Raw genomic sequence first — 10,053 nt, forward strand, 5'->3', positions numbered from 1 at the left:
CCATAATGCTGGGGCGGAGGACTCCAGCTCTCGGCAGGAAGTAGCTTTCAGCGTTAAGCTTTGCAGGCAATCAGTTGAGCTTTGTAATGTATATGTTGCTTGTAAATGTATCTGCGATTCTCATAGAATGTATTGTCATATATTCAAGCCTTTTTGCCAGCTTTCCATTTAACATTTTTCTTTTTGTTTTCGCTTTCAAAAATGCAAAGCCATTCAGGTCTGTAGGCTTTTCTGGCTTTTACCACATATAACTGGCTTTTCCAGGATTTTTATTTTTGTTTGTTTATGTCTATTAATTCAGATGACTCCGGACAAACGCTCTAATATGAAGATGTTGTGCTTTTAAGTCAACAGTGTTATTTATTCTACGAACCTGAACTGGCAATATAGGCTGATTTCCAAAAGCATCGTTTGGTGACCTAATCTGAGGTATATCAGGACAAAGCACTTTTCCCCTTTTAAAATTTTTTTTTGGTGAACTGACCTAATATTTACGTCCTTTAATGAGATGCCTCAGATTTGTGTCTAAACCAACAACAACAAAAAAATAACCCCCTCAAAATCTCAATATCTATTCATTTTTATGTATTTAATAACGCTCCTTGCATTTGTTACAATCAGGGAAAAACAATGAGTGGAAGAGATTTTGATTTGGGGTTACAATCAGCTTTTGAATTGCTTTGAAAAGACGTTTCTTTTTTTTTTGAAAATTGCACAGTTGAGTTTCAAATGAGCTGATGTTTGCTCCTGAGAAGTCTCTCACCTCTAAAGGTTCAACAGTGGAGAATTACTAACTTCAAGCTTGGGACAGAGAAGACCCAAAATAGCAGAGAGAAAAGCAGTTTGAACCGTGGAATCTAAATAATAACCACACGTGTAATCTGAGCTTCAGTCTATAATAGTTTGCACAAAAGACTGATGAGCCTCTCTGTTATTATTATTATTATTATTATTATTGTTATTAACATGAATGTTCTTTATTTACACATAATATTGGCTGGTTACTGTTGAGGCTTGTGAGGTGAAAACTTAACAAGAGCAACGTCAGTGTTTGCACATGGAGGTGTTTGTTCCCTCTGTGTCGTCTCTCACCCATATTGGGTTTCGCTGTACATCTTGATTACAGTATTGTGTACTGTGCCTTTTTGTTCAAACGACTAGCTATCGTATATGTTTAGAATGTAATTTCCCCCCCTTTTGTGGTTTACATACGCTTTTAATGACCCGGACACGATTTTTGTACTGCTTTGAACTGTGTGACTAAATGACTGTGGTGTTTATTCTCCAGTATCTGGAGGGTTTCGAACAGTTCAGTCCCAACACCGGCTTCTCAGGGATTATGAGCTGATCGTGGTATCAACTACCATGGGACCCACGGTGGGACCTGAAACTTTTAAATAAAAGTGCATAACCACTGAGAAACTTAACATATTTGGTTGTGTTTTTATTTCACTGTCTTCCAAGTTCAAGATGATAAACTTCATAGAAGTATAATACAAAATCTGGTAGCATGGAAACTTTAAAAAGTGTTTTTCTTAACATAGAGTTGTATGATGTTGCTATGGAAACCAGGGGTAACTAAGAAACATGGGGAGTCAGTCTTCTATTCCACTCCATTTCAGAGGGAAATGTACTTTTTACTTCACTACACATATTTGAGAGCTGTAGTTACTTGATACTTTGCAGATTAAAATTTCAGTTTCAGAGTCAAACCTTTTAAAATCCTATCCATTAGAATATATACAATGTGGGGCGTCGTGTAGCGTAGTGGTTTAAGCAGGCGCCCCATGTGTAGAGGCTACAGTCCTCGCTGCAGTCGGCCCCGGTTCGAATCCCGCATCGGACGGCCTTTCACTGCATGTCATTCCCCCTCTCTCTGCCTCCCCGTTTCCTGTCACTCTCCACTGTGCTGTCCATTACAGGCATAAAAGCCCAAAAAAAATATACTTTAGAATATATACAATGTAATGCTTATATACATGTCTAGTTTACATTTCTAATGTCTATAACTTGTTCACTGGTTATGTTCAAATAACTACACGAGACCCCAAAAAAAGTAGGATTGCCCGTATTGTTCATACGCGATATAGAGAAGTTAAAGTAGTTAAAAATAGCGTCATCTCAGCCAGCTACTACAATAAAATGAACAATCTAATTATGTAGTGCATAATATAGCCTACAACAGTCTGACACCACTATGGGAAAGTGATTTCAGACCTATAGACCCCACTGTACATCAGTCACAGGGTCAAGTATGTTTCACACTTTCAAGGAATATTTTAGACATTTTGAAAAATGTGCTTATGATTGACCAGAGTTAGTGTTCAATGAGAAGACTGACACCACTGTCACGTCAGTGCAGTAACTATGAAGCTGTAGCCAGCAGCCGGCTAACTTAGCTTAGCATAAAGCTTGCCTGGCTCTGTCGGGTTAAAAAAATGTACCAGCACCTCTGAGCACAAAAGCGAAGAGTAACAGTAAGAGTAACAACCTTCAGGGAGTGGAATTGTTGTTTTTAAACTTCAGTTTTTGTACAGATCGAACAAACAAGATTTTATATTGAAATTCATTCTAGAGCAGTGCTGGCAGGCTGGTTTTGTTACAGTTGGAGAGAACCAGGCTAGCAAACAGACAGATATGAGATTGAGCTAATAACTCTTCGTCAATAAACGACTATGCGCCCTGTCAAAATGTCAAACTTTCTCTTAAAAATTAGATGGTAAAAAAAAAAAAATTCAAAACCCATGGCGGAAAGTAACTAATTTCGTCAAGCACTATAATTAAGTAAAATTCTGAGGTACTGTTAAAGTAAAGGATCTGAATCCTTCCACCAGTGATCGCGATGAATAGTCCCATTCAGACTGTTCCCAAAACTTTAGACCTGAGGCTCCAAAAACTGGAGATACAAGTATCATCCCGATGAATTTCAGGGCTGACTTTTCGGTCTATAAATATAATAGACGGATTAAAGTTCTGACAAAAAGACAGAATTCTTGCAACTTTTCTAATTATCAGTTTCAATTGTAAAAAATGATGTTATCGGCCTCCAGACGCACATGCTGGCTGAACCCTGGCAGGCCTGTAGCTGAAGAGCCACCTCACATGGCAGACAAATTACCCGGAGCAAACATCCCCACCACAAACCATAATCACAGCTTTGCCTTCCAGAGATGTATAGTGGGAAAAACTGCAGTCTTTTATGTGTCTAAATCTCATGTTCAAACAGACATCAGTCATCTGCGCCCGCTTTCTTCACTCGGCTGACTCACAAAGTGTTTCCACTGAATCTGTGCAGAAGTTTCAAATCATACATTTGTGTAAAATAGAACAATCGAAGCAGTTTGATTGGTAGCTTTACTCATTTACTTAGTGGCAAACGGTTGATCAGCTTCTCCCAGCTTGCTAACAAGAGGAAGAGACAGATCCCTCCTCTGGCTCTGCACCCATGGGAAAAGAGGGCATGTGGCTTAAGTGTAAAACTCTTGTATTATTAAATTGGCAAGCTGTGAATGCGCAAACAGTAATCGGCTCAGGAGCAGTTTGATCTTTTCCTACAAGAGGTTTTTACATAAATAACAAATCATAAGAGTGTTGGTCTAATCTATCACTAATCTTTTTAAGATCAGACTCTCAAAACTGTCACTTGAATGTAACATTTTCAGTCATAACCGAAGAGGCGTGTACATTATCAGGGTTTTTGCTCAATAAGAAGTATCTTTAATTCAGTGAGAAGTCTGTGTGTGCAGCAGGAGGAAATAAGAGTATGAGAGTTAAATTTGGCTAAACCCATTTCCTCCAGCTCATTTGTAATCCCTCCAAATCAGTAATCCTCCGAACACACCAATCTGTCACATCTGTGAGCAACTTTGAATGAATGGCACTTGTTATATGTGATTACTGTCCTTTGGTGGTTTCCCACTGTTTATCTTTCCTCAACATTTGCTATTGCAATTATGTCTGTTCCCATACCAGCAGCTGCAGCATATAAGAAATACAGTGTGCTTTAAGTGTAGGCCATCAGCATTTCAATTTACACCCTGAGCCGAGGCCAAGTTTTCGGCCTCACACACAGCGACAGAGAGGAGGAAACTGTCCTGAAATTGTCCTCCTGTTTTTATGCTGATTTAACATGTGCGTGAGCTCTAGAGGTGCTAAGGTGCTAACTTTTTCCCCCTGTTTCCAACCTTTGTGCTATGCTAAGGTAACAACATCATTAGAAGATAATAAAATAAGAAGTCAGTGTCTTGACTGGAAGAAGTGTAACTTCTCCAAAACTCTGCTGTTCAAACTGTGATGCGTGTGTAGCTGTTTTGCATATGTATAATGTGACAACAGGTGAGAGATTACAAGAACACAAACGTCCAACTGAAGACATCCACCGACCGCCGCTCGACCACCTGCCTGTCAGCGTACCATTATGAAATATGACTGGAGGCTGTTGCTGTGGCTGATTTTCTGCCACTGATAAGGGATCCAGTATCCAAAAATGTCATCGTGTCCTGTTTACAAAACATAAAACACCCACATAACTCGGGTCTGTCTCTGTCTGAGTCACTTCACCCCCAGGGAGAAACCAAATATATCGACATGGTGTCTTGTCTGACACCCATGTAATGACTCAAGATGGCAGTTAACAGATTTACGATCGCTGAGACTGTTTCTCATCCATTTCTGAATGAGAAACAGTCTCACTTTTAATTTTTAATGTGCAAAATACTTAAAAAACAAACAAAGTGGTACAGCAGGGGCGGGGCCAGAGGGATGGGATGGCATGGCCCCGCTGGAATTGGTTTGGCCAACCCTCACCCTCCCCTCGTCATTGTCAGTAGATGACACAACAGAGACACAAAACACGATTCAAAATGATTTAAAAAATGACTTCAAACAGACGCAAAATGACAAAAAAACGAGTCAATAAGTGACGTTATCTTTCTGGCGTTCAGTAGTTTTTGTTTTCATTGACAAGAAATAGTTTTATGATTTTTTATTTGTTTATATTTCATTATGTTTTGTATGTTAGAACATCAAAACACTGGATATCGAGGCTTCGCACGTCTTAACAATGACATCGTTTCAGGCCCCTCTTAAGGTGGACTGACAAGAGAGACTCTTGTAAATCTAAACAGTTTGTACCCTGCTGATTGAAACACAAACACCTGGGTGTGCTTTCTTGCACCTCCCATCAGTGGCTCTGAATGGATAATGTGAAATTTCACAACACTGTAAAAATCACTCTGTTTGTTTGAGTGAAAACCAAAACAGCAGGTCTAACTGTCAGTGAAATGGAAAAGCCCAGAGTGGGAGGGAGAGGAGTTGGAGTGGATGTGGTGAGGTATGGATGGCTGCCACGGAGGGACATTCCTCAGAGTGCAGGGGATTACAGAGACGCTGGCCACTCGCACATTGCCTTCATGACTTTCCTTTGCTGTATCAGTCAGTCTCCAATTAACAGCCTGCATTGTCTGCAGGATTAGGAGTGGCGGGACAAGTCCCGCTGGCCCGCAGAGAGATCTCACAGCAACTGGCACAGGCTTTAATCCTGCTCGACGTGAGCTCTAAAGGCAGACCAAGTGGGAGTTTACCATAATCCAGGTATCACATATCCCTGCTGTAGAGGGACTTGAACTTCGTAGTGAGCAGCACTTGAGTGGAGGACTTGAGGAATTTGGAGGAGGACCAGCGTTTCTGCCTTGAGCTGACCAGCAGCTTTTTGTTTCCCTCTCAGTTGGAAGATGCTGCAGGAAATGAGCGATTGTCACATTAAGTGCTCAAATTCAATTCATCCTGCCAGGCTCTGCACAAAAATTTGACTTCTGGGATTCATTTCAAATTTGAAACATTCATATTTCTAACAGACTGTCAGGACTGTGAGGTTGGATATATAAACAGTCTGGCTTTATGTTGTACATTCAGGTCAGTCAGTGTTAATTTCACAGATATGAACTGCATTTATTGTGGAATATTCCTCGGTCTCGTGCTGGTTGTTTGGAGAGGTCAAATTGACATTTATTAAAATGAATGCCACGAATATAATGATGATTCAAAGACAAACTGTTAATTTCAGCGATGTTATTATTCAGTTTGTAAATGTTCATAATCTGTACACTGGCCTTGTGTGACAAAACACAAAGACAATATAACTGGTGCCCCAAAAGACAGAATGATTGCACCAGTGTAATAATGTTTTACAAAGCAAAAATGATCATAATAAGGTCAATTTTCTCATATGATTGCACCAGGTGACCAGAAGCTGTCAACTTTACAAACAGGCCTGGGGGGAAGACATTTAAACATATATACAGGCAGTAAAAAAAGGTCAAACAGTTTGAAAAAACAACATGACTAAAATGAATATCCCTACATGAATGATGGTGATTTAAACTGTCGAATAACTGTCAGTCTTTATTATCTTTTCTACGGCAGCATAAGATTGATTGTATTGAATGTAGGTAATTTGCATTGTAGCAAAATGACTGAGTCATGGTGCTTTGCACAAATTCAAATTAGGATGCAAATGATGGCACAAAATGCCAGGAAGTGAGAGCTCATAACTCCTCAGTGACCTTTTGGTAAAAAGATTTTGGATCTAATCACTGCAACACACTTTTAGGTGGAGGACAGCAGACAAATAAAGGTTTTAGATTATCCTTATAATTATCTACCAAACCCGCTTCTGCCTGTGTCTGAATGTTTCTCTCCTGTGTATAAACTGTGTTTCTGAATGTTTTGCTGTAACCTTGGTAATAAGGACGCAGATATTTCCTTGTGAGCTCAGATAATGTGGTTAAAGCTCTGATGTGGTTGGTTTTAGAGGTGGTGGTGAACCAGTGGATCATGAAAAAAAAAGAAGACTTCAGATCGTTTTAAAAGAACAGCAAGGAAAGGGAAGTGCTTTGAGAAAAAGTCATGAAGCATCTCAGTGAGCAGGAGGGGTAAAAAAAAAATTTAAAAAAAAAGGTGAAGGAGAGGGATAACCAGACAGCTTCGTAAATCCTTCACTGGCTACGTGCTCCCTCTGACTGGTCCGGCTGATGCGTACAAAGGAGGAGGTGAGGTGTGAATAACATCGAGCGCTGACTCCTGGGGACACAGCTGCCTCCCTCTGAGCCCGGCCACAAAGGAGACAAACCAGGCACCCTGTTTCCTTGACTCCCTTTAGCTCGTAAGCAACAAAGAAGCAGGATTCCCTCCAGAAAACAGGACACAAAGGTGCTCACACCCATGATTCATCTACCTCATCTATCCTGCAATGAAAACATGGACATGTTGAGAAAGTGAACATTACGAGCAGTGAAAGACATGGAAGCAGAGGAACTTTGCTTAACTCTGATCTACTTTTTCAGAGGGAAATATTGAAGATAAATTAAAAAATGTATATATCGGGGCTTTGTTTTGTCTTCTTTCTTCTCCCATTAATCATCTCACGACCCCTTCAATTTATCTGGTGACCCTTTGGAAAGGGCCCGACCCCCCAGGTTGGGAATCACAGGGCTCAACTACCAAATACATTTTCACTTCTTGTTATAGTGGAGTATTTTTATATAATTACTGTATTGGTCGTTTTATTTAAGAAAATAATGCAAATACTTCTGCTATGTCTGTTCAGCTCTCTCTGAATGAATGAATGAATGAATGAATGAAAGAATAAAAGTATATTACTGCCAACCGCTTCACAAAGCATAACCATCATGTTTATCTTTTTTGTCTGTTGTCAGCTGTGTACACCCCCTGCTATGTAAGTTAGACATAAAGTCAATTCAATGTCCACTGTGAGTCTCTGTGGTGTGATTTTCATACTGCACTGGAACAAATGGAAACGTCGTGCTGCCAGGAAGGCAGGGAAACAATCTAAATATTTACGGTATGTTTTGGAAAATAGCAATGTCAGTAATGTGGAGTAGGAATGATTTCTAGTTGCTAAAACATGCAAAACCGCTGGTTTATGTTCTGCCACATTATTTCCACAGAGGGTTTGATACCAGAGTTGTATTAGGACAAAGTGTATGACCCTACACAATCTCTACCAGAGGGGTTGAGATGCTGCACACCCTGTGATTTAGTGCTGATAAAACGTGTGCATTTTTAAATGGAAGTCTTCCCTTGAGCAGCTTGGACTCTCTCTCGTGTGCCTCCTGGCCGTCGTGCAGCTGCCTGGCATTGAGGAGAGCCGTGGTCTGACCACCTGGCAGAGAGCCCAGCCAGACTCAGGAAGTGTCCTTGGGGTGAGGAGGAGGAGGGGGGTCAGATGGTGCAGGCACCCCCCCCCTGTCATTCAGCCCCTCACCTCAAAGCATTAGTAATGCATTCCTCCAGTCCAGCAACAAGCAGGGTAATTCAATTTCCTCGACAGTGAGACTGTGTGAAATTTCATTTGCATCTCTGGGCCTGTGTGTAAGATGGGTTTTAAAAACCTCTCAGCCTCCGTCATGCTTTGTTTGTTTACTGCTTTGTTTAGTTCAGCCCCCACAATAAACAGCGGGGAGCACAGGAGATGATTTAATCTCTATATTCATCTTTAGAGACAGAAAATACTTGGAAACATTTGCAAAATAATGAATATACTGCCCAAGACTCATTTTGAATAAATAAGAAAAGTTCAGTGAAAAACTTTGAGGCCAAATAATGAAAAAAGAATAGCCCGGTCCAAATATGTGAAGATACATACCCTCTGTGTCTTTTATATCCCATCCCAGCCCCCAGTCTTCCACATGAGAAGTCAGTGTTTGGGGCGACAGCAGCTGGCTGGCGGTATGAAGGAAGTTGACAAAACCAGACTGGTGGCCCGGTGCTGACACTGACCTCCCGCCTGCTGTCAACCCAGAGAGGTCAGAAACACAAAACTGCCTTTCTGCTCCGCTCAGACTGGTCTGCATGCAGGCCTGTGGCCTGTCCCTGCACTGCAACACGAGTAAATACCAACACGTGTGGAATCTCTAGGGAGAAATACCACAGTGACTTCCTCCAGAAATCATGCACATTCTGCACAAAAGAACATCAGAGATCAGAGAAAGGTTCATATGTAACTTTTTAAAATCTTTAAATCTTTTTTATCTTTAAGCTGAAACTCACTATAAAGCTCTGTAAGGCCGAGGGGAGCTGTAGATTCATGCAGCAACTCTCAGTATGTTCTTCACTACGAACAACCTCTTTCACATTGTCACATTGTTTTCACGCTGTCGTTTCTACATTGTTACCTTTTATAGCCACTTTAAGACCATTCTTGGTAAACTTCCTGTTAACCTTTCTGCTGTTTAACAGCCATCAGAAAAAGTCATCTGTTTCATGAACAATATAATGGTTTTAAATGGTTAACGGTTCTGTCTCTCATGTGGTACCTGCCTTACACTCAGTCTTCCTGCAGGGTTCAAGTTACATTTCTAATACTAGTAGAATTCAATTTCATACTTCTTTTCAAGGTCATACGGGCAAAAGGCAAAGTATGATATATATCAGTTTCAACCAGTGGGGGTGTAAGGCCTACAATTTATTAACATTTATATCACAATATTTATCAATACATCCTAGCTGTATATAACAATAATTCCCAATAATATCATTGATCATCATCTTTAAACATGACCTGGATAAGCAGCAGAAAAGAATTGGATGACTGGCTGGCTGGAACGACCAATTAAAAAACAAGTAATTGATATAACTGCTTACTGGAAAAAAAATATGGGAAACATTAATAATAAAGCCAAATTTAAATCCTGTGTGCAGCAATAAAATATATTTCACATACTTCTGTAAAACCTTAATAGAAATAAATGACCATGTGTTAGCATGGCGCAAAACCGTTCTTGTGTATAATTGTACAATATTACAAATATTGACTATAATAATTTTGTATTGCTTCACTCATAAAGAGCTGTTTTCAGAACAGAAGTATGTTAAAAAAAAAAAAAAAAGAAAAAGAAAAACCGACAACTACCTCTGTAGGAAATGGGGCTGACAAGAGTGAAGTTTTGCTGCTACCTAGTGTCCGTTCCTGGTCGGGCTGTGAGGACACATCAGCTTCTCTATAACACACACAAATCCAATGAGCAGATGCAC

Source organism: Seriola lalandi, unplaced genomic scaffold, assembly GCF_002814215.2.
Source record: "Seriola lalandi dorsalis isolate HSWRI2012SDOR001 ecotype SW California unplaced genomic scaffold, Sedor1 jcf7180002054519, whole genome shotgun sequence".
NCBI lineage: Eukaryota > Metazoa > Chordata > Actinopteri > Carangiformes > Carangidae > Seriola > Seriola lalandi.